The sequence below is a fragment of the Taudactylus pleione genome, unplaced genomic scaffold (genome assembly GCF_031769625.1).
Source record: "Taudactylus pleione unplaced genomic scaffold, aTauple2 ptg000667l, whole genome shotgun sequence".
Classification (NCBI taxonomy): Eukaryota; Metazoa; Chordata; class Amphibia; order Anura; family Myobatrachidae; genus Taudactylus; species Taudactylus pleione.
Window position 1 is genome coordinate 2767195 of NW_028285069.1, and position 25595 is coordinate 2792789.

A 25595-nucleotide genomic window follows, 5' to 3' on the forward strand; every position below is an offset into this window, starting at 1 on the left:
AACCACAGGTTATTCTTGTACTCTATGGTTACATTGTAATAAAGCATTATTGGAAAATAAAACAATAATATACCTTACAATAATATAGGGATCTAAGGGGATTCGAGGAGAAGTAATGCACCTTCCCCAGCTGCAGTAAACCTTGACCAACTAGACCACTTCTCTACAGGGGAGAGGACTGGGGGAGACCGGGTAGACCTACAGATTCCATTAAAAAAGCAAAATGGATCTTGCGGATTATTTTAGAGAGGGGAAGAGGGGATGGGCATTTCCAATGTTGAGCAATAGCTGCTCTTGTGGCAATGAATATATGTCCTAGAACGTAGCAATCCGCCTTAGATAGACCCGAAGGGTAAATATGTAACAGTGCCAGAGCAGGGGATTCCTGGATGCGTACTTGTAGGACTTTATGGGCTAATGTGAACACCTCGTTCCATAGAGGATGTATGCAAGTACAACTCCAGAAGATATGAAATATATCGCCTACTTCCATACAATTTCTCCAGCAGAACTTCGATTGAGAATGCCATATTTTATGTAGTTTAGCTGGCGTGAAGTAAAGCCTCTGTAACAATTTATATTGCATTTCAAGGTGGTTGTGGCATCTGGAGAAGCGGTGGGCTGTTAAGTATATGGATTCCCATTGAGGGGGTGTTAATGTGATTTGTAGGTCAGCTTCCCATTGGAGTTGCGAGGGGGATTTACTCAATTCCCCTCTATCTTGGTATATAGAGTACCAAAACCGTATTGACCCTCTGGAGTTCCCTGATGACAGTCTGGATAGGATGTGGGCAGGTGGGATGTGTAGGGAGTCCGGGATTTTAAATATACTCAACAACCAATGGTATATACGGGTATACGTAAATAATTCCCTGTCTGGTAGGTTGTATTGTTGTTGAAGGGAGGCAAAAGTTCTAATAGATCTATTAATAATCAGATCAGAGATAGAAGAGATGCCGCAGGGTTGCCATCGGGAAATGTTTAGATCAGGTATTAAATGTGATAGGGATCCTAAGGAGAGGTTACTAGTCGGTAGAGAAATTCCCCTAGTAGAGATCGCTGTTAGATCCCAGGCCATTAAGGAATCCACAACGGCTCGAGGAGTATCTTTCGCCAGAGGACGCAGTTGTTTAGGGGTCCACAAAAAATCCCATAGGGGATATGAACATAGTTCCCTCTCCAAATCTACCCATGGTTTGGTTCCACGGGGGAGGGACCAATCACCTAGCTGAGCCACCAGACAAGCATAATGGTAAGCGAACAGATCGGGGACTTCGAGCCCACCTAACTTGCGCTGTCTAGTTAATCGAGAATAGGCGATTCTAGGGGTTTTTCCTTTCCAAATATATTTCAAAATTAAGTAGTGAATCTGTCGAATATAATGTTTTTGGATTAGATAGGGGATTGCTTGGAACAAATACATAAGTTTTGGTAAAATCGACATTTTGAACGCTGCTAGTCTACCCAACCAAGATATTTCTAAACTTAACCACCGTTTTAATAGTTCATCTATGTGGGTCAAAAGGGGCTTAAAGTTCAATTCTGCTAAGTTTGATATAGTATTAGATATGTGGATCCCTAGATATGATATGGAGTTCTCCTTCCATATGTATTTGAATTCTGTTTTAAATCTTGTCAATGTTTCGAGTGGGATATGGAAAGGCAGGGCTTCTGTTTTAGTAGTATTGAGTTTATAGAATGATGCAGCGCTATAGTGATATATGATGTCGTGTAGGGCTGGAAGTGAAGAGCCTGGGTTGGTAACGAATAGGATTACGTCATCTGCAAACAAACTCAGTTTATGTAGTGTAGAACCCACCTTAATACCCGGAAATGCATTAGACCCTCTAATTGTAGCGGCAAATGGCTCGACAGCCAGAATGTACATAAACGGGGAAAGGGGACAGCCCTGTCTAGTACCATTTGTTAGTTCAAAAATTGGAGATGGAAATCCATTGCTTAATACCGATGCCGATGGACAACTATAGAGTGCCGAGATGGAGGTCGCTATTTCACCCTGGAACCCAAATTTTACTAAGACAGCATTAAGACAATCCCAATTTAGACGATCAAACGCCTTTTCGGCGTCTAGGGAGAGAAGTACAGCCTCGCGTTTTTCCTTGAGTAAGAATTCGGCAAGGTCATATACTCTACGGGTATTGTCGGATGTTTGTCTACCCTGAACGAATCCTGCCTGATCCGGATGGATTAACTTTGAAATATAGGGGGACAGTCTATTAGCGATTAATTTAGAGTAAATTTTCACGTCAGTATTGAGCAATGCAATGGGTCTATAACTCTGGCATAGAGAAGGATCCTTTCCCTGCTTGTGTATAGTGATTATTTGGGCTTGGAGCATTTCCTTAGGGAAGGAGCCCATTTTAGTAGTATACAAAAAAAGATCTCTGAGTATAGGGGAAAGTTCTGTTGCAAATTTTTCATAGAAGGTATGGAGCCAATTACCCCCAATATCTCCTCGGTGAACCATGAAGAGTTAAGGGATTCTAGATCATCCTCACTCAATGCAGGGAGCTCCAAATCCCTCAGGAAAGAAGAAATAATAGTAGCGTTAGGTTGGGGGATTGAGGAGTCATCTTTTAGGTTATTCAACTTCGCATAGTACCTAGAGAATTCTCTAGCTATATCTGAGGGATTTAGAAGGGTACGTCCGTCAGAGGAACGTATAGCTTTAATTCTATTTCTAGCTTGTCTAGTCCGAAGTCTAGCAGCAAGAAATTTGCCGGATCTGTTTCCCAGAGCATAGAACCGTTGTTGCATTTTAGTATAGGCCGATTGCATACGGGATAGGAACATCTTATGGAGTTGATTTCGGATAGAGACTAGTTCTCTTTTGAGCATGCGTGAGGGTTGAGATCTATTCAGTGACTCCATCTGATGGAGCCTTTCCTCTAAAGCTGTCTGTTTGTCAAGATATTGCCTTCGAAGTCTAGCTCCCATCTGGATGGCCACCCCTCTTAAAACAGCTTTCAGGGCGCACCAAAATGTAGGGCATGAGGTATCCAGGGGAGAGTTAGTCTCTAAATAGGTTGACATAGCTTTAGCCAATGCATCAACCGCCTCCGGGGAAGATAATAAATAACTAGGAAATCTCCACTGTCTAGGGGGCAATGTAGATCGCGAGGGGTTCCACGTACATGTCACGGCAGCATGATCGGACCACACCACTGGGACAATGGTAGATCTATGGGTGTGCTGCAATGTCCACTTATCCATTAGTATGTAGTCGATACGAGAGTAAGAATTGTGTACGTGTGAGAAATACGTGTAATCCCTAGCTTGAGGTGAGTTTGTTCTCCAAGCGTCGTATAGATCAAACTCAGCGAGCAGACGCCGCAGGGCGCCAGTAGGACTCCCTCTCCCAGAGGAACCCGGAGCCGGTGGTGTCCTGTCAAGCTTGTCATCTAACACTAAATTAAGGTCCCCCATTAGTACAAGGTGTCCCTGTCTAACCTTTTGAAGCCTTTCTAGGAATTTACGCAAGAAAGACGCTTGACGCGAGTTAGGGGCATAGATCGAGACTAGTGTTATCACTTTATCCTCCAATTTCCCAATTACAATAAGGTAGCGGCCATCTTTATCAGCTATCTTCGATATTAGTTCAAATTGCACTGAACTATGAAACAGAATGGCTACTCCATTCCTTTTAAAAGGGCCATTAGCATAGTGAGCAGTGGGATATCTGGAGTTACTAATGACTGGGGGGGCTAAAGAAGAAAAATGGGTTTCCTGGAGGGCGTCTACTTTAGCTTTTTCTTTGTGAAATGTATCAAGAGCAAGACGTCGTTTATTTGGGGAGTTGAGACCATGTGTGTTTAGACTAAAAAACTTAACCATGGGGTATGGTAAGACGCTTGTATAAGCGTAGAAATGTTAGCGGTCCAGATTCCCAAAAGGAAAGGGGGGGGGGTACGAGGGTAACACAGGGTATTGGGGGAGGGGGAATGGGGAATAGAGAAACTGAAATGACCCAGAGAAAAAAATTTGGGTCATAGTGTTTGTCTCCGGGGTATCTTGGAGACAAAACCAAAAAGAGAAAAAAAAAACAGCGGGGTGGAGGCCATCATAAGGCTCACCCATACAGTAATCTAACCATCATATATAACTGTAATTATAAAGAAATATAAAGATCAAGATAAACATATAACTGGATCTAAATTTCAACAAAACGGTCCTAGATAATATGGAGCAATGAAAAATGGCAATAACATCACTACCAATATTAGTCGGAAACTGGCTCGGCAGTGAGAGAGTTGTCCAATATCTATAAATATAATATATGTCAATCGAAATTGTGTAGATATAAATCACAATAGAAACATAGTTTGCAGTTTCCAGGATCAACAGAATTTCGATTTTGATAACAGAGCCTAGTAATTTGAAAATATACCATGTATGGTGGCGCTAAAGCGGTAAGACTAACAGCTAATAAGAGACATGGATATAGCTAATGGTAGGTAACTTACAATATCCACATATGACATCTGGTATGTATCAAATCTAGAACAGTATATACTCATGCCCAAAAGCTATGAGCTGGAGTCGTCCTACCAGTGACTTTTAGATAACAGTACAGTCCGGGAAGATTCAATCGGCAGAAGCAGATTTAGAAGCTGAAATAGTAATGTCCCAGTCTGCGAGAAGCTTAACTCCAGCTTCAATAGACAAAATCACATATGTGGAAGACTCGTAGTGTATCAAAATCTTGACTGGAAATCCCCAGCGGTAGGAGATGTCGTTTTCTCGGAGAGCGGCAGTGATGGCACGATATGAGCGCCTTTTAGCCAGAGTGTAGGAGGAAAGATCTGGAAAAATTTGTAAGCCACCCAAAGCGTCTGAGCCTTCCGCCAATCTTGCCGCCTTTAGAATATTCTCCTTGATGTGGAAAAAATGAATCCTCATCAGGGTGTCTCTGGGGAAGTTGGAGGATCCCCCCCTTGGTCTCGGCAGACGATGAATTCGATCGATTAGCAGGTCATGCTCAGACGCTAATGGGAGTAATTTCTGAAAGAGCTTAATCGCGTATCCCTGGAGCTCACCAGGCGCGACGGAATCTGGGATGCCTCTAATCTTTAGGTTATTTCTCCTTGATCTGTCCTCGAGATCTGCTAATTTATCTCTGGTGGAGGTCATCTCGGTCTGTAGCTCAGAGTGAGCTGTAAGAAGGTCATTGTGGGATTCCACCAACTCCTGCATCTTGCACTCTAAATGATCTGTACGACCCGCAATTCCCACAAGATCCGCTCGGAGAGATTGGACTGAAGTTTCCAAACCAGTGAGGATGTCTGTACGAAAAGCGGTAAATAAGTGTAGCATTGTCTGGGTAGTGAGGGGAGCCGAAGGGTCGAGACCCAAACCCGTTCCTGTCTGTGGAGAGGATCCCATAGACAAAGGCCCTACCGCAGATCCTGAGGGTTTCACTGGAGTGGTTGTGAGTGTTTCATTTCTAGGTATAGCTGGTTTAGGGAATTGAATAGGGGCTGGTTGACGGGGGGTTTTCCCCCCTCTCTTCGTCGGCATGGTGTTAAATAAATATAATATCGAAACGCCAGGAGTAGGTTTAGGTAGATAGAGAGCTTGAGATGATAATGTTAGATCCGGTCTTCAGTACATTACTGTATGGGTGGGTTAATAATCAGTCCATTATAAAAGACATCCAGTCCCAGGCCCGCTCATTGGGAGTTATCTTGGGCAATTACATATTCAATATTCAATGGAGCAAATGTAGGGAGCTCAGTAATCTGAAGACTTACACAGAGGAATCACTGGAGTATGACAGGTGTTGTTCTCACAATGGCTGCCTGTAGTTCTATGTCTAAAGCTTCATAGGTGGCACAAGCTGATGAATATTAGTGTAAACTCTCACCTCTGAGTAAGATAGGCAGGGCTTTACTCCTGGATTCCTGGCTTACAAGACGTTTTGTTTTGTATGGTGTGTGTCTCAGGATGGGCTTTATACTTTAGTCCCTGGCTTCAGATCTGAGCTAGGCCGCAGGAAGTGGGTCCCGCCAGGAGACTCCCCGCAGGCAGATCAGGGATGCCGGCAGCAGCACTAACCCCCGAGCGCTCTATGAAGCCCTCAGCCGACAGGAGGAGGCCACAGCACGGAGCAGGAGGCAGCCCGGTGCGAGGAGGTGGGAGTCGCAAGATGGCGCCGGGTGTTGCTGCCCTGAGCACTCGGCGCCAGCTTTGAGGCAGTCTAGGGACTCCCCGCTTCACACCGGCGGCTCCGGCGGGTGGCACAGCTAGACAGGAGGAGGAGAGGTGTACTCCGGCGGCCAGGGACAGGGTCAGAGCGGGATCCGGGAGGCTGGATGCGTGGGCTATAGCGGAGCTCAGAAATTAGGCGTCTGCCATCTTTGAACTAGGAATGGTTTGAGCAGACCGGTGTGTGATTTGAGAGGTTCTGGGAACATTTTTGTGGATCTGTTGAAATGGGTGCAATGCAGTTTACAGACTGAGCCACCTCTAGTGCACAGCACACCAGCATACACTCATATGTCTGAGAGGGGACAGTTTATTGATTATACAGAAACCCTCTTTATGAGTACTACTTATGGTATAGCCATGTTGACACAGTGGTATATTATATATACTTGGAGTTGGGCAGCACAGACGGTGTAATGGTTAGCATTACTGCCTCACAGCACTGAGGTTGTGGGTCCAATTTCAACTACAGCCCCCAAACTGTGTGGAGTTTGTATATTATCCCTGTGCTTGCGTGGGTTTCCTCTTGGTACTCTGGTTACCTCCTACACTCCAAAAATATACTGGTAGGTTAATTGGCTCCCAACAAAAATTAATCACAGAAAAATTTAGACCTCGCGCCAGATAGCGGAATAAATTATACTAAAGTAATCTAATCAACCTGATGATGAAAGAAATGTGTTAATGATAACTAGCTGCACACCTAAAAAAGGTTTTGCTGAATCTTTCACAATACATATTTCTATTTCAGTCTAACTATCTGCTGATATACAAGACGGATTGATACATTATAAGTGCAATATTGTTGACATTGTGTGTTTTTTTGGATAATCATTTGACAATTTTTTTGCATCTACAAATCATATAGGGTTTGATAATTATTTAGATCTATTAAACCATTGCACAGTGGGCTAATTGTTTTTAGGTTATATATTATACTCAGTTTATAAATGTATTTTTAAACTGTCCATGTGTATTGTTGTTATTGTGTATTTTTTAATGAAGATATTTGGAGCCGTATACAATTTGAGCCGAGCGGCGATACTTTTTCGCGGCCCGGACTTTTCGCCTGTTTTGTAAGCGGAAAAGTATCGCGCGCGTGCCCCCGCTTTACCCTGTATTCCATTTGAAAGTACGCAAAAACGGGACCCGGCGAAACTTGAACAGGCGGAAAGTCCTGTTAGATTTGGGGAAATCAGCCTGACACCCCCCAAAAGATGCTCTGACATGGGGGTTAGCTATGGTACCCCACGATTTGGCTTGCTAAAGGTATTTGGTGTTTTTAAACGGGCTCAATAGCTGCTAAATAGCGTTTTTGTATAAGTGATGCAGAATAGTATTCAGGAGTATTTTGTCCAGAAAATAACTTATCCCAGCAAATTTGGGGTACTTCAAATTGGGGTCTGCATATTTAAAAGTTGCTAAAGTTGAAAAAATCATAAAAAAATCCACCTGCCGCAAGCACCTGCAAATCAAAAAAACACTTGGGGCATACTTGGGGACCCCCCCAGAGGCAAGTTCGCTAGTTTTTAACTTTGTACCCCAACATTTTTTTTTTTGCCCCCTTTTTCAAAGTCTTTTTTTGGGGTGTGCTTAAGTATATTCTTTTTATTTTTTGACACAGTTTACCTTTGGGGGACCTTCTGAACGCTGCAGGGGGGTTCCCGCAAAGTTGCACCCCAAAACCCCAATTCTACACTTTTTTCCGCCTGCTATTCATAGGCGAAACTTTTTCGCCTATTACATTGCATTGACTTTCTGCCTAGGCGGAAAGTCTTTCAAATTGAATATGGGGTAAAAGCAAAACAGGCGAAAATGACATCATCAGCAAAAAGTATCGCGGAGCCGGACTTTTCGTCTCAAATTGAATACGGGCCTTGGTCTTTATTAATATTAAAATTATATTAATTCTTTGTCTAGTGCTACCTTTTAGTTTTTTTTTCTACCCAACAAAAATTAACCCTAGTATAATCTGGTTTAGGTGCTCCCCAAAAAAACATTATCAGTTTATTCCGTAGGCCCTTTCTGGCAGAAATTTATACCATCTGACTGTCAGTCACTAAAGCAATATTGGTATTTGTATTTACCCATACTGTACGTGAGAAATACAGCTGGTTACTCAATATATTACAGAGCCCCACAGAACGCACTCAGCCAATCAGCAGCAGAGTCTTCCACACTGCCAATTGGATGCTGCAGCCGCTGGCCATGAAATCAAAGGAAGAGGAGGAGACCGCAGAGGGTGCCCTCCACCCTCCCTTCTATCCCACAAGATTCAGTGAGTGCGGGGTGGGCTCCTTTAGCATGGCTAATGCCGATCAGTGAATATTAGTTATCCCTACTAATCAGCTGCGATAGTACCAACCAGTGGCGTAAATTCATTCCAGACGCCCGGAGGCAAGTTATAATTTGTTGTCCCGCCCGACACAGCCGCTGACACTAATGTAGCAATTTGCATGCAGACAGGCTATAGATAGACGAAGGCAGCAGCTGATGGTCTGACATGGAGCTCTCCACTAGTGTATGGTGGCTTTTCAGGTGCCGGGAAGGGCCATGACGGTACACTCCAGGTACATAGTTACAGCCCTAAGTGGGGTGAATATGTTGTGGACAATGGAGAAGGTGCCCCTTCAGAGCTGGAGCCCGGCGGCAGGCGCCTCCATTGTCTCCCATAGTTCTGCCCCTGGTACCAACCCCTGGAATGTGTGTAAGTCCACCCAGGGCTGTGCAGTCAGGGGAGGCAGAGCCTCCCCTGTCATACTCCTGAGAATTGATATACATATCATTAGAATAATACAAAGAAGATACTTATAACATAAAAATCTTCTCTTTTTATTGTAATCATTTTTATAGTTATTTAACACTTACCAGCTTTGTGGAGCTCCCTGGGAGTGCAGGGAGCTGAGAGATGAGGCAGCAACAGCTCAGCCTCGCTTCTGTATAGTCAGACACTGCTTGCAGATCTGGGGGTGGGGTCACACCTCGGGCAGTAAGCTGCACAGAAAGAGAGCTAATAGAGGCATACCTCTGAGTATGGGGGGCGTGCCTTGAGCACTGATGGACACCTTGGATGTGTCATGTGACCAGGAAGTGCTAAGAGATCGAGCTCAGTCAGCAGCAACAAGAGAAGACACAGTGATGCAGGTAGGAGAATCAATGGACAGTGAAGCTTAGTGTAGTGAGGGGAGAGTTACAGTGAGTAGGGGGTGAGACAGGCTCCCAGCACTCAGACCCATCTCCATGTGTGCCTCCTCAGCCACTCACCTTACTGCATGTCACTGAGTCCTGTAGTGAAAATTGGGAAGGTGATTGTTTGTCTGGGACTGAGAGGCAGCTGCGGAGAGAGGAGGATCTGCTGGGCCTATGTGACTGGTACAGAGGGGTTTACTAAGTGTGTGGAGATGTACTCCACTGTAGCAGCCAGACCAATTGTCAGCTTCCAGTGCCAGAAGTACAGAGGCAACGTGGTGGTAGGATTGTCAGTTAGGTGGGCATTAGACCTGTGCCCTGTTAAGTACCCCTGGGCATTAGGCCCAGGGCATTAAACGTCTAGTCCCCATTATAATACAGTCACTCTGGGCATTAGATCCAGGTCACTTCTATGTGCCTTGAAGTAGGCATGGCAAGGCATGAGCCACCTTTAAGTGACCCTGGAGATTAGGCTCAGGTCACTGACTAGTAATTACGTTCGGGTCCCATATTATTAGGCCCAGGACACTGAGTCCCTGGTGAGTGATCAGGGCATTAGGCCCAAGTCATTGTGAGGTTTGGGTAGGCGGGCACAAGGCCCATAAGTAGTAAGCCTGGGCATTAAGCCCAGGCAATTGAAATGTGCACTACTGGTGAGCCTGGGCATTAGGCCCGGGCTAGTGGCAGTAGGCCCATGTCCATTAAGGCCACGTTCAGGGAGTGGAGGGCTGTCTGGCTCCCACTGTAAAACCCTGGTTTTCCGTTGCAACTATTCCCCCACCTGAATACAGACAGGGCCGGTGCAAGATTTCTAGGCGCCCTAGGCAAAATTTAATTCTACCGCCACTGTTCCCCTCAAAATCCTCAACCTAGCCATATACATATACATAGAGGTGGCATGACCAGCTCACCTATGGGGCGTGTCTACCTCCACCTATGGGCATCTATTGCCACTCAGGGGTAAGTCCTGCAGTGTAAGTTTAAAACTATAGTAGTAAAAGCAGCATGCTGCCAGAGCAGGTTTGTGTATGAAGTTTATGTATTAGAGATAAAAAGCAGTGACAAATAAACCCTGTGTTCAACTTTAATCTACATTAAATTTTGGCACTCAGAATGCTGGCGACAAAATCCTGACATTAGTCAGATTCCGGGTGCCAGCATCCTGACCGGCATCGCAATGGAAAGTAGTGGGGTTAGGGGTGGGTTAGGGTTAGGCACTAGGGGGAAAGGGTTAGGGATAGGTAGCAAGGGGTTAGGTTTAGAGGGATATATTGTACAATATATTATATAGTGTGTACCCATCTTCAGGAAATATTTATCCCTTAATCTGGGACACTCATGAATTACACAGGTTCTGTGGCTGGATGACTTCAAGTCTGCATTTCACCTGGTTTTAATTAGCCACAGAACCTGTGTATTTCAGGAGTGTCCAAAGGATAATATGGCTGGCTGGATACAGCAGCTCACACGCTGTCACTGCATTTGGGAGCTGCTGTGCAGGAAGTGGTGCCACGCTGCTGATTCCCAGGTGGCAACCAATTGCTGGGGTCAGCCCTGATTAGGTCCCCTCCTCCTGTGGTAGAGTAAGTGCGGGAACCCACTGAGTCTGACACTGAGGAGAGGTTTAAATGATGGGACCGCACAGGTGCAACAAGTGCTTCCAGGCCAGCCCGAATGCTTCTAAAGGAGCCCAGTGCGGGGGACATATTCCCCATGTAACGCAGTGACTGAGAGTTTGTGCTGGGCTGGGGCTAAACGGACACCGCTACCCACAAACCGTGAAGGGCCGCGAAATGATGTTATGCATCTTAATGACCTTGAGTCCAGGTCCCGCCCCCATCCAACCTAAGCATGCGCAATTCAACTTTTGAGTTTAGATGGGGCAGTGGGATAACCGGGGGATCCCACATACTTTCCAGGGTAGTAGGAGCTCCCAGCTTATAGTGGGAGGGTCCCGCAGGAGGGTAGGCAAGCATGCAACTCTAACACATACACACAATAATACCTACCCTAACACATACACACAATAACACATACACACAATCTAACACATACACTGTATACATACACTAACACATATGCACAATAACACATACACTGACACATATACACAATAACACATACACTGTATACATACACTGATACATATACACAATAACACATACATACACACTAACACATACACTGACACATATATACAATAATACATACACTGTATACATACACTGACACATATACACAATAACACATACACTGTATAAATACACTAACACATATACACAATAACACATACATACACACTAACACATACACTGTATACATACACTAAGACATACATACACAATAACACATACATACACATATTTACACAGTAGGCAAACATACTTACCCTATTGATGCAGCAGCTGGTGCAGGTTGCTAATCATTAGGCCCCCACACAATGTAACAAATGCTGCGATTCGCGGGTGATATGGGGGCGGGCTTTGCAGTATTGGCTCCACCCCACTTCTGCCGATGTCAAGTGGAATCAGTCAGGGATGGTTTCCCATGCGTGCGCTAGAGGAGGCTGAGGATCGGGGCTGGGGCTGTCAGTCGCAGTTGGGAAGCAGCCGAGGGACGTGCTAGCGCTGGGCTCCGTCTCTCAGGAGCATAGTTCTTTTTTTTTTTTTTTGGGACTCTGCAGCGTCCTCCAGGGGCCGGCGCTCTAGACAGCTGACTAAGGGCCTGATTCAGAGCCGGACGCAATTAGCGCTCGCTCGTCCAGAAAATAGGGGTGGCTATTCAAATCAACCGTTCGCTCTTTGCGGTCTGTTCACGCCTCTAGGTCTGAACGAGCGAACAAAATTTGCGTTAGTTTTTTTTTAAAATACGCCCCCTGGCCGCTCGCATCCTACGTCATGTCCGCTATTTATTAGATTAATCGAGTACATCGACCAGGGTATGAACTGCTCGCTATTCTTGGGGTTGGTTTTTGCTACCACAATTTTGCAAGCAGTTCTGGCTATAAAATAACCCAGTGACGTGGTCAATGACGCTGCTGTTTTAATTATGCACACCCATAAAACGCCCGTTTTGACCTTTAAGCACGCCTGCGTTCGGATCTCCACTCCCCGTTTTCAAGCACCTTCCCCTGTTATCATCCACATACGCCTCCTCCTGTCACTCAAATTATCAGGCATTCGCTATTTTGCGAGCACATGAATTTCGACCACACTGACTGGTTCGCGCATGCGTAGAACGATCCGTACGCATGCGCAGTTGGGCAAACATCGGTCGGAACGAACAAGCGGCCGCTTACGAGCGGCTCTGAATCAGGCCCTAAAGCTGCATAATGGTAGCGCCGGCCCCTGCTTACAGAGAGTAAAGGGCACCAGTCCCTCGATTAGTAAAGGTCCTGCCAACTGTAGGTAGGGCCAATGAGAGTAGGAAGAGGTATTCATCAAATATTGTTGTTCTCCCATGCTGTGATTGTGCTGGGGCTGTGATAGAGATGGGCCTGCATACAGTATAAATCCCTACTTCTATTATTCAGTGATCACATTTACTCACCATAGCATGTCATTTATGAGCTGTAGCCGGCAAGGGACTAAGGGATCAATTTACTTAGCAGTGTTAAGAGATAAAGTGAATGGTGATAAGGTACCAGCCAATCAGCTCCGAACTACCATTTTACAAACACAGCCTGGGTGGGATGCACTAAACGAAAAATACGGTAAAAACACTGTTGCAGGGTTTTACTGCATTTTCCGTATGCACTAATGTGCTACCGCTGGGTCTCCGACGCGGGGGGTAACACCAGCTATTGCTGGCGTTACCCTATAGACAGGGCGGCCCGAGCCTTATTTTTTTGGTAAGCGAAGATAGATTTTGGCGCCCCATGGTGGACTATGCGTGTACAGAAGACACGAAAAAAGGAAAGGGGCGTGGTCTCGTGGGAAAAGCTGTATCTACGAGCCATACATTTAATCTCTTGAACTCGAGACACAGTGTGAGCCGTCCGCAAAGTGGGCATGGCCTTGCCTCAAACCACCGTTTCTTCACTCTGGGGATGTGCACCCAAAAGCATCGGATTTTTGGGTGCACACCCAAAAGCATCGGATTTAGCCACACAAAGTGGCTAAACCCTACTAAAATCCTGAACGCAGTGCGAAAAGTGCTGTTTGGTCCTAGTGTGTGCATGTGGAAGGGAATATAGGACCTGATTCAGAGCCGCTCGAAAGCGGCCGCTCCGAGCGATGTTCGCACATCTGCGCATGCGTATGGGTCGTAATGCGTATGCGCCAACCAGTCATTGCGGTCGGAAATCGCAAAACAGCGAGGGCCTGCTAATTTGAGTGACAGAATGAGGTGTTTGTGGGTGGTAACAGGGGAAGGTGCTTTAAAACGGGGAGTGGAGATCCGAACGCAGGCGTGCCAAACGGTCAAAACGGGCGTTTTAAGGGTGTGCATAATTAACAAAGCGGCGTCATCGACCACGTCACTTGGTTGTCTTTTAGCCTGAACGCTCGCAGTGATTGCGGGAAATAAAACCTACCACAAGCACTGCGAGCAGTTCAGACGCCTTTCGATGTACTCGATTAATCTAATAAATAGCGGAGATGACGTATTATGCGAACGGCCAGGGGTCGTCTTTACAAAATAGCGAGTGCATGTTTCATTTGCTCGCTGAGACAGAGGCGTCAACAGACCGCAAAGAGCGAGCGCTCAATTTAAATAGCCGGCCCCTTTTTCTGAACGACCATTCGCAAATAGCGTCCGGCTCTGAATCAGACCCATAGAGTGTAAGCTCCACTGGGGCAGGGACTGATGTGAATGGCCAAATATTCTCTGTAAACGCGCCGTGGAATATGCGTGCGCTATATAAATAATTAATATATAAATTGACCTCATTGAAAACATACATAGAATACCTCTATTTGAAGTGAAGTATTTCTATGATAGAGATAGAAATACATAGCAATATGTCCACTTCAAATTCAAATAGCTAACAAAAACAGCAAGATATCAACAAACATTATCCACTTTCAAAACAAATATATATAGGGTGTTGGACTGATACACTTGATGGTGTGTTCGCCCATCAGGGGTTAGAGCACTGCACAGCACTACAGGACTTGGAAATAAAGTTTTTTTTATATGCTTCAAAATCCTGTAGTGCTGTGCAGGATCTGGCCATGGGCACCGCGGCCAATAGCTAATAGCATTGTCTCCCCTTCCAATGGCAGTTTGGTATGTTTGGTCAACATGCATGAGTTCGACACGAGAATAACGACATGGTTGAAATGTCAACATGCTTAACATGTAGACAGTGACCATGTCGACATTCATCATGGCTACATGCATGACATGTTGACAAGACAGAATGTCAACCTAACATCCCCTGCTGCAGTGGCTCCAGTGTCTGCTTCAGGGTCCCGGTGGTCACATGTGCAGCAGGTCCGACTAAGACATCTGACTAGCAGTGGTTCTGGTATTATTCCCCTATCTCTAATCCTAACCCTTCCCCTAGTGCCTAACCCTAACCTCCCCCCTCCCCCACATACAGCCTCATCCTGACCTTGCCCTGCAGCCTAACCCTCTCGGTGCCGCTATGTACCACTTATTGGTTGCCCCATCGATTGTTTGAGATTGCAGTCACCGATGATTTCTTAAAATCGGTTGGGGCTGACATCGATGGTGCAGCTGTCAATAACCATCGCTACAGTATACCATAAAATTTGCTATTTTTATAGTATATTGTTTAAAAAAAAAGAAACATTTTTTATAAAATCATGTTGGATAAGTTTTAAAAAGATGTTTTTGATATAATTCAGTCATAAAAAAATACCTGACAATTTAGGAATTTTTTTTTTTGTCAGTTAATATGCAATACGGAAACAAAGACATAAGTAAGTGAGCCGGCTACTAGTGAGCAGCCATTAATGTGCAGCTCGTGAACACTGATGTAAATAAGCAAGCCGGTTGTTAGTAAGCAGCCGTTAATGTACAGTTCAGGGTGACCCCATGGTTTTTAACCCCCCTGCCTAAGTTGCAAAAGTTAGTGCTGGTAACACTTTTGTGGGTTCTCCCCCAGGCACTTTTGAAGAAACACAATTAATCATGTTTCAGGGCTCAATGTAGCACTTTAAAAAGTGACACATTTTTGCGGCAGTTTTGAGGCAGGTCGGCTTTTAGGAACTGACACGGAACAAGAAGCGGGTTCAGTTTAGAAGGTCATAACGACCTTTAGTAAACTCAGTGGCTTGGAGCTGAAACCTGTCGCTGATCCATGGCAGATCCCAGCGGTCTCAATGTGCCGCTATGCTAACTTGGAATTTGGGAACATACTGTACAGTATGAGACTTCTGTATTTGTTCCCTTCCACTAGACCAGTGTTTCCAAACTCCATTCCTCAGGGACCCCTAACAGTGCATGTTTCACACATCTCCTCAGTATCACCATTGAAATAATGAGCTCCACCTTTGTTTATACCGTTTCAGATACAGTACAGCCGAAACAGCGTAACACACATTCACCTATATTTTACCTAATGCAACTCACACTGAGGGAGATGTACTAAGCTCTGGAAAGTGATGAATTGGAAAGTGATAAACTACCAGCCACTCAGCTCCTGTCATGGTACAGGCTGTGTTTGAAAAATGACAGTTAGGAATTGATTGGTTGGTAGTTTATCACTTTCCAATCTATCGCTTTCCAGAGCTTAGTATATCTGCCCCTATCACCTATCCTCCAGTACGCATAACATATGCAAGTGTCGCAGTCACCGGGAATGTACTGAGACGCCCACCTGTGGCTTTGCAAATTCAAGGATCTGCGTACAAAAAGGCAGCGTCGGTCACAGATCATTCGACTATCAGTCTTCTGAGTAACCCTATGGACGCGCAGAGAGGACGCAGGAACTGAGAAGCCGGAGCCATTTTATTGGGTATGGGATCACAGACGCAGGCTGTGACACACCCTGAAAACGGTTGCGTCATGCCTGCGTTTTTTTTGCCACCAATCCCCCTTACCACCCCCATACGCTGCCTATCTGTCAATCACACTGCGAGTAAAAAGTTGCTGCGAGCTACTACGGTAAAGTACCTTCACGCCTGCGCAGTGCAACTTAAACACATGCGCAGTTTACCGATAATCGCTTAAGTGCAAAAATATCGGCTTTGCGTACATCTCAGGATCAGCCCAACCGTCCTATTTCCCAAGAAATACATATACTGCTATTCTGCCATAAATTACTTCCATACTTTATAATAATAAAAAAATAAAAAAATAAAATAAAATGCTATTTTCAATACAAAGTTAGTTTCTCAGTAAATAGAATCTCCGCTGTCCTTGGAGATAAATGTCAGGGACAATATCAGAGCCTACCATTTCTGCAATAATTACTCTGTTTAAAGTGCTTTTAATTTGTTTGGGGCACGTCATTTCTATGTGACTCCCGATATAGGTTAGAAGACGATCTTTTATATTGAAAATAATTATTGTAACTTTTCTTTCAGAGGATGTGACATTTTATAAATTGCGAAAAATTCGCATGACTGTTATTGTCTTGGGTTAAGGCTAAAAACAACAAAATTATTCATGAGAATCAAACTAAAACATAGCTGAGCTGCCTAGTAAAGGAGGGAAGGTAAAGGTACCTGTCATTGGACGTGAGGAGAAACCAGCATGCATAACCAGTGGACTTTCCCACAGGTCGGTGTAATGTCTGGTCCCTGTGTATGAATGTATACATACAGTGTGTGTGTATAAATATTATATATATATAATATATATATATGTACTTCCTAATTAGTTTTCCTCCAGAGGGCCCTAATAGACTCTTCTACACCACCCCAGCCTAAAGCTGAGTACACACTTACCGATATTTTGAACAATTGAACAATAACAATATCGTTATCATTCACAATATTGGCCAGTGTGTATGCAGTAAACGGCCAACGATGTGCACTCCCGTGGTCCATTGATGATATCCCCAGTCAGCTGTACATGCAGCCCAATCTGGGGATATCATGGGTGATGCCATGGTGCTGAATGCAGCATGGCCCTGCTCCCCTTCTCCCCGCCGTCATCCGTCGCTGGTTGGCATCGGCAAGTGTGAATACACTTACGCACTTGCTGATGCCAGCAGCCCCGCCGGGCCTGCTGCTGACGATATCACCGCATACACACATCGTCTAGAGTGTATGCGGCTAAAGATAGCTATAGGGAGTCCTTGAGATCGGGACTCGACTACTGGCTGTTAGAGGGGAGCCCTGTTGATATATAGTAGAAGGACTTGAGGTGCTGGGAAGGACAGAGCCAAGCGCGTGAGTGCGGCGGGAGCAAATTTGGCTCACTCTCAGCCCTGGGGAAGGATATATAAAGTCCAGGAATGGACCGTTGAGGAGAGTGTGCCCGAGGCAGTTGGAGAGTAACGGTTCCCTGCGCTAACTGACTCTCACCTCGGAGCTCCCGGGGGTGAACGAGGACGAGGCGTAGTTGTTATCCTCAACATCCGGAGGTCTATCGGGGGTGTGACGGACGGCCCTGGAAGATGCGGCTCAGGCGGGGCTGCAACTGAGAAACAGAGTCTCAGTAACTATTACCGCAGGAGGTGGACTGGAGATCTGTGCAGGAGGGGTAAGGAGAGTTTGTCACATGCTACTAACAAGAGCTTCTTAACCACGATTTCTACTAGTCAACCTACCCAGTGCAATCATTATTATTATCACACAGACTTGCTCACTTTGTAGTCAGTCGTGCTCCGCATTTCTAATAGTAAAGATGCAGAGCGTCAGTCACAGAGACATTGAACTATTCTCCTGCAGCATATAACTAAATCCAGGCTGCAGTAATTTTCAGGAGTCCTGGAATTAGTCCATTATAGAGTTGATAAAGACTGGGTCTGTCCTTTACAGTGCAAGTACTGAGGATAATAGTAAAATATAGCAATCTTGAGCTCAGAGAAAGGACTCGATTAAGGATGGTAATTGAACAAGTGGATGTATTAACTAAAGAATCCATAAGCTCAGAATCCCCTCAGGAAGAGTAGCAAGGATAGACTAATGGTGCGTACACATGGTACGATAAAAATGCAAGATATGAATGATAACAATATCGACCATATCATAATCGTCCAGATCGTTCATTTTTTGGTACCTAATGACCAGCGATGCACAAGCACGTATAGTCAATAACGCATGCAGGCCAACCTGGTCGATACCGACCAGGTTACATAGGGACCCATGACCATTGATAGTGGGTTGCTGGCCCGTCGTTGGTGGGTTGGTGGTGTACTGGATGAACGATAACGATCATCCAGCACGCCAGGAAGGTGCAGGACGATCAGTCAGTGATATCGTTATCATTGACTGATCATACCTCGTGTACAGTATGACTGAATAGCTACATTTAACCATCCTCCTTCTGCTACAGTGAAACATTCCTCCAAGTTGTTAGTGTTGAACAATAATTTATATCCAGTCAGACTAGCAAAACTGTTAGGAAAGGGATCTCAGTGTAATTTATAGTAGAGGTGACCATGAGTTGGAAAAGGATAAGAGCAGCAAGAAAGGATATCTAATAAATAGTGTACAATATAACTAAAAGCCATTCTACATATCCTGGGCAACGAATAGTGCACTTTACTAACTTATTCAGTGCTGAATTGTTCATCTTAGAAACAAGTCAATTGTAACAGTTAAGCCGCGTACATACTAGACGATAAGTTGGATGATTTGAATGGTAACGATATCGTTAATGTTCATTACGTCCAATATCGTCCAGTGTGTACGTGGTGAATGACCAATGATGCGTGCTTCATTGAAGATGTCGTTCATCACCTGAACATGCAGGCCAACCTGGCGATATCGTCAGGTTGTGCATGTTCAGGGATGAGGTAGGGTGGCGGCACCAAATGATATAGTTAACGATATCGCTCAGTGTGTATGCTTAATGTCGTTCCCGACATTGAGCCTGGCAATGCAAGGGAAACACTAGATGATATTGCTCATGGAGCATATCGGCTAGTGTGTACATGGCATAAGAGAGACTCAAACTAGGGAAAGATTAGATATTCCAATGGTCTGGACTAAAACCTTAGGTATTAGGATTTAATAAAATAGATGCTGTAAGGTGTTGTGGTGTATAATATTGTGCTTGAAAAGGTTATATTTTTCATATACCTAAATTTATTGTTACATAAAAAGATACTTACCAGTTTGAAGGTTACAGGTTCCAGATCCAGGGTCGTTGTGGATGAGCGAAAAAGTTCCTGAAAAATAAAGCAAACAATGTGTTATTGTGTATACTGAATCTAAATGCATTGTAATGATAATCTATATTCTATGTAAAAGATAGAGGATAAAATATCACGACTAATAAAATAAATTCTTAGACAAGAATATTGTGAACTCCCTTGGAAATGAATTACAGGAAGTGGTATACCACATATATATAATAGGTGAGGTGTTTTTGTGGATTGCAGGTGCTTGCTGCAGGGGAGTTTTTTATGTTTTTTTGTGACTTTAAACCATGCTTGCACCCATTTTCAAGTACTCCAAATTTGACAGGACTTATTTTTTTTAAAACTGCTTAATGCTATTCTTCACCACTAGTGTAAAGACGCTAATTAGAAGAAATTGACATACCTTAAGTACCCCAAATAGCTTTATTAGGGTGATTTGGGGGCATTTTCATTGATCCCCAATGTTAATGCATCTTTTAGGGGGTGTCAGGCTGATTTCCCCAATTCTGACAGTACTTTTCGCCTGATTTGCATTCGCCGGGTTATGTTTTTGCGTGTTTTGGAATTGCGTGGCATTAGTGCAAACTAGCACTACACCTCTTTCTATAGTTGTTGGGCTTCCTATGGGTATACCAGGATCTGTACTGTTGACACACTGAATAGCCTGTCCCACATTTTCATAAATACTTTATAGCCTATAAATTTATCAGTACAACACTTAATTTTTGCTCCACTTATGATAGTATGATCATGTTCCCTCAGCGCCCTGGAGAGCTGCCTCGCATTATATTGTCTCAAACTTTTTAGATATATTGAACCACCTGACCAGGTTACATTCAATTTGTGTAACTGGTAAGTCTGGTTATTACAGACTACCATAGAGTACTCTATTTGTCCTCCTGTTGTCCCCTGGTGTGTGTGCCATACCCCTTGACTAAGTATAGCCAACATTATTACACAAAAAGGATTCATGATGGTGGTTCAATCTTGACTGTCAATTTTTTGCAGTGTGAGGCATGTATCCACGTGCTCTTTCCTCCAATATTCACTGAAGTTGGTGTTGTCAACAGAACCTGATATGGAACATCAAATCTTGGCTCTAGAGACTTTCTGATGAGTCTTACCCAATCGTCCGGTTCCAATGAAGGTACACCAGGTACCGCTTCTGGGTCTGGAAGGAGGAGAAAACTATGAATGGATGATATTCACTTGATTACAAAGAGTAGCTACATAGTCTGTCAAATCTGCATGATTGTGTTGCAACTGTTGGGGGAAATAACACCCTGTCTTAGGAGGTCCTAAGAATAATATCTAATAATATATATGGTGACAACTTATGTTTCTTACTGGGAGTGGTTCTTACCGAATATAAAGCTATGGGCAGACAGTGCACCAATGTATTGCCTGTCTGTGCCATCATCTTTTGTATCTTTAGTTTGAGGGTACCATTTAGTCTCTCTACACACCCACTAGCCTGAGGCCTATAAGTGGTGTGAAAGGCTTGTTCAATGCCCATATTCTTCATGATATGCTGCATAATTTCTCCTGTAAAGTGTGACCCTCTATAGTTTCTGGTATACCATATCTGCAAATTACTTCACTTAATAATTTCTTGGCTGTTTTTGCAGTGGCTTTGGCAGCTGGCCAAGCCTCTGGCCAATTAGAGAAGAGGTCTGTACAGACGAGGGCGTACTCATATGTCCCCACCTTAGGCAACGGAATATAGTCTATCTTCAGTCTCTGAAACGTGTATAATGGTTTTGGTGTATGCCTTTGTGGTACTTTTACTGTTTGCCCTGGATTGTGTTTCCCACACACCTGGCACGCTGCTTCATACACTGTAGCTGCTGCATTAAAGCCTGGTGCTATCCAGTGCTGGAGCACCATGTTAACCATGGCCTCCTTTGAGTTATGCACCGGACTGTGGGCCAGCTGGGTCATCAGGGGATATAGAGCCTCGGGAGGCACCACCTGGTATTCTTAGCCCAATGCATATTTACACAGGTGGCTCCCTCTTTCTCCCAGCCTTTCTTTTCTCCTTCTGTGGCCTGTTTTTGAAACTGGTGTAATGTCTGTATGTCCACGGAGTCTTTCTTTGTGTCTGTTTCTATACCATAGAGGGCTGGGATAGGTAACAGGGCAGATTGCTTAGCTGCAGCATCTGTTTTGGCAGTCCCCTTGGCCTCAGCTGTTTTCTCCTTGGTGTGTGCTTGCACCTTTAAAATGACTACTCTACTTGGAAGATGTAAGGCTGCAAACAATGATCTAATGAGAGCAGCATGCTGAATGGGTTTACCAGCCGAGCCCATAAAATCCCTACTCTTCCACATAGGCTCGAAATCATGGGCCACACCCCAGGTGTGCCTGGAGTCAGTGTAAATGTTTGCTGTCTGATTTTCAGCCATTATACATGCCCTCAACTCTGCTTCCTGTGTTGAGCAGGAAGGAGGGAGTGGTTACTGAATCAATACCTCCTCTAAGGTGGTGACTGCATACCCTGTTCTTGGGGACCCTTCATGATAATATCTAGAGCCAAACAATTCCCAGTCTGGATTAGATAAGGGAACATCTGTCACATTCTCTAGTTCCTTCATTTCCATAAGGTCAAGACAATTATGTGCAGAAAAATTTTGATTTGTGGTTTTATCTGACTGTATTTGCAGTACATTATCCCCCACATCATCCTTATTGTTGTGTTCCTTATTGCCATTACCTGATATGTTGTCAACAGGTGTATGTATGCCTCCCTCACTATTCCCCTCTTTTGAATCCTGTGTTGGAAGCAGTGTAGCAGGATTCAATACTGTGCATCTCTTAATCGTCACATTGGTAGGGCTTAGTAAGGCTACCTCATACTTGGTTAACCTGGCTGCAGAAAGATGCTTAGTTCTGGCCTGGTTAGGTATTTCTGTTACTGAGTAGGGAACCTGTATTATCAATGAGTGATCCAGCACTAAATCTGCTGCCTTATCTTTAAGCAGAGCTGCAGCTGCTACTGCTCTTATGCAAGAGGGTGCTCCTTTGATTATACTATCAAGCTGCACTGAGGAGTATGTCAGGGGCCTTTGTTTATCTCCATGTTCCTGTACTCATACCCCTTGAGCATGTCCTTGTGTTTTATGACAGAATAGCATAAATGGTCTGTCATATCTGGGTAATCCTAGTGCTGGTGCTTGTGTAACTGCAGTTTTTATCTGAATAAAAGCTTCCTTATTTTCTGATGTTAATGTTACTGTTTTGTCTTTTGTACCTGTAAACGCATCATAGAGGGGCTGCATTATGAGAGATGCGTTGGCAATCCATTCCCTGCAATACCCTATTAGTCCCAGAAATGCTCTGAGTTGCCTGGTGGTAGTGGGCTCTGGCACTTTCTGTATAGCTGATATCCTGTCCTGTGTCAAATGTATTGTACCTTGAGAAATATAATGTCCTAAAAAGGTGACTTGGGCTCAAACTGCTTGCGATTTTTCTTTTGATACTCTGCAGTTTTGTACACACAGAAAAATAGGTAATTATTTGGTTTCACTTTGACACTGTACCTCTGTATCTGCACATAGGAGCAAATCATCCATGTACTGCAACAACTGGGTGGTCTCAAACTGTGGTCTCCACCCTTGCAGCACGATGGACATAGCCTCTGAAAATGCAGATGGAGGGGTTGCCCCTCCTCTGGGTAATCTAGTCCAGCAATACTGTTTGCCCATACTTGTAAAAGCTAAATAGAGCTGACAGAAAATAGAGGTACAGAAAAAAAATGTATTAGCCAAGTCAATTACTGTGAAATGAGTTGCTGTTGCAGGTATTTGGTTTAGCAAGGTATGTGGATTAGGCACCATAGGTATGTCCACCACCAACCGTTGTTTACCTCTCAGATCATGCACCATCCGGTATTCCTATTTACCATCTGCCCCACCTTCTTTTTCACTGGAAATAGAGGGGTGCTCCATGGGGACCTGCATTCTCTTATAACCCCTATTTTCTGATATGCAGCAATTTGCTGCTGTATGGCCTTTTCCTGATCTCTGGTCAGTGGGTATTATTTAATTTTTACTGGCACTACACCTGGTTTTAGGGTGAGTGTAACCGGTTGTGCATCCAATAGTCCCACATCTGTTTTACCCTTAGACCATCATTTTTCAGCTACCCCTGACAGCCAGTCGGGGACCATCACTTCTATCTGTGTCTGGTGTTGCAGCAAATATATTGCTGCTGCTGCTAGCTGACATTGAAGATTCTGCCCTGTTTTTCCTTTCAGTATTACATTATCATCCCTGTACTCAATGGTAGCTTGTAATTGTCACAAGCCGCGCTCTGCCAATGCTGTGCAGGGTGAATGCCGGACAAGCATTCGCTGAAGTCTCCTCCTTCCTCCTGTTAGGATCTGTGGTTAGCAGCATATTGTTTACAGTTCCAGTCTTGGTTGCTGCTGAGCCTCTAGACTAATTACTGCCTGTCTGTGTGCACTATCAGGTGCACACTGATTGATTCTCCTGTCTGAACACAGCCCAGGTGCTCAGAAATCTGTCATAAGGGAGACTTGCTCTGGTTGGGCCCTGTTTCTGTTAAATTCCAGCCTGCCCTTCACTCCTTGCTGGTGATAGAGTTTCCCATACTTCCAGTTGTTCCAGTCTCCTGTTTTCCAGTTGAGTTCCAGAGCCAGTCTACTGTGTTTATCTACTGCTGTTTGTCCCATCCAGGTGGCGCAGTCTGCATTCCACCTGCTTGTGCTGCTTGTGTCATCTAGGTGGCACGGAGCGCTTCCTCCCCCTGAAGCGCCAGTCTGTGTCCAATGCCAGTGTTAACATGGCGACATTGACTGCAACTCAGCGGTCCAAGTGCGCTATCCAGCGCACCGTCGCCAGTGTCATCCTTACAACACTGGAAGCAACTCAGCATCCTCAGTGTGTAATCCAGCGCACCATCGCCAGTGTCATCCCGGCGGCACAGGTAGCAACTCAGCATCCTCCTGCCAAGTCATTCTGCCCTCAAGGCAACAACCAGCCCAGAGGCTACTACCGGCCCAAAGGCCGCATCACAACTCATAGGCCCACAGGCCTCAACCAGCCCAAAGGCTGCTACCGGCCCAAAGGTCGCATCATTACTTTTAGGCCCTCAGGTGTCAACCAGCCCAGAGGCTGCTACTGACCCAAGGGTTGCATCAAAACTTATAGGCCTACAGGCCAAAATCAGCCTAGAGGCTGCGACAGGCCCCAAAGGCCGCATCACAATTACACGGCCGCATCTTGCCAAGATACTCCAGCCCTCAAGGCTGTGCAGGACTTTTCCCCTCTAGTGACTCTGAGCCCTTAACAGTAATACATTAAGAATATCTACTCCTAGTAAATTAACTGGACAGGACGTGGAGGTCAGGAATTCTAAAGGGACTTTAATTTCTTTTGACCCCACTGCAACTTTTATGGGCTTACTGACATGTAAGGATAAGCTATGTCCTGTTAGTCCTGTTCCAGGAATTGTCTGATTTGTAACATATTTCTTGGGAACATCTTCTGCCTTTAAAACGGTGCGACTTGCTCCAGTGTCTACTATACAGTCAATTTGTCATCCCCCCCAGGTAGTGTCAATTGTACTATCCCCTTGGGACCTGAGGTATTAATAGTGGATTGTGGTGGACCTGACACTAGATGGCCTATTCCCTATGGGCTGTGCACTGTTTGAACCCCTACTCCAAATTGCTCCCTTTTCTCTGCCCATTCCTTATATTTCTGACAATCTCTTTTCATGTGACCTGCTTTATGACAGAAGAAACATAACCCTCTCCTTTTTGCTTCTTCTGGTGATACTTTCCTATTATCTCTGGCCTGTCTAGGCTTTGGTTCCTTATAGGGACCATTTTGCACTATCATTCTTGGAACCTGACTTTTCTCTCTTACCTTCCTTTTTCTTTCTTCACTTTGATCTTCTATAGCTCTTAACACATCTAGTACAGCTGGAAGTG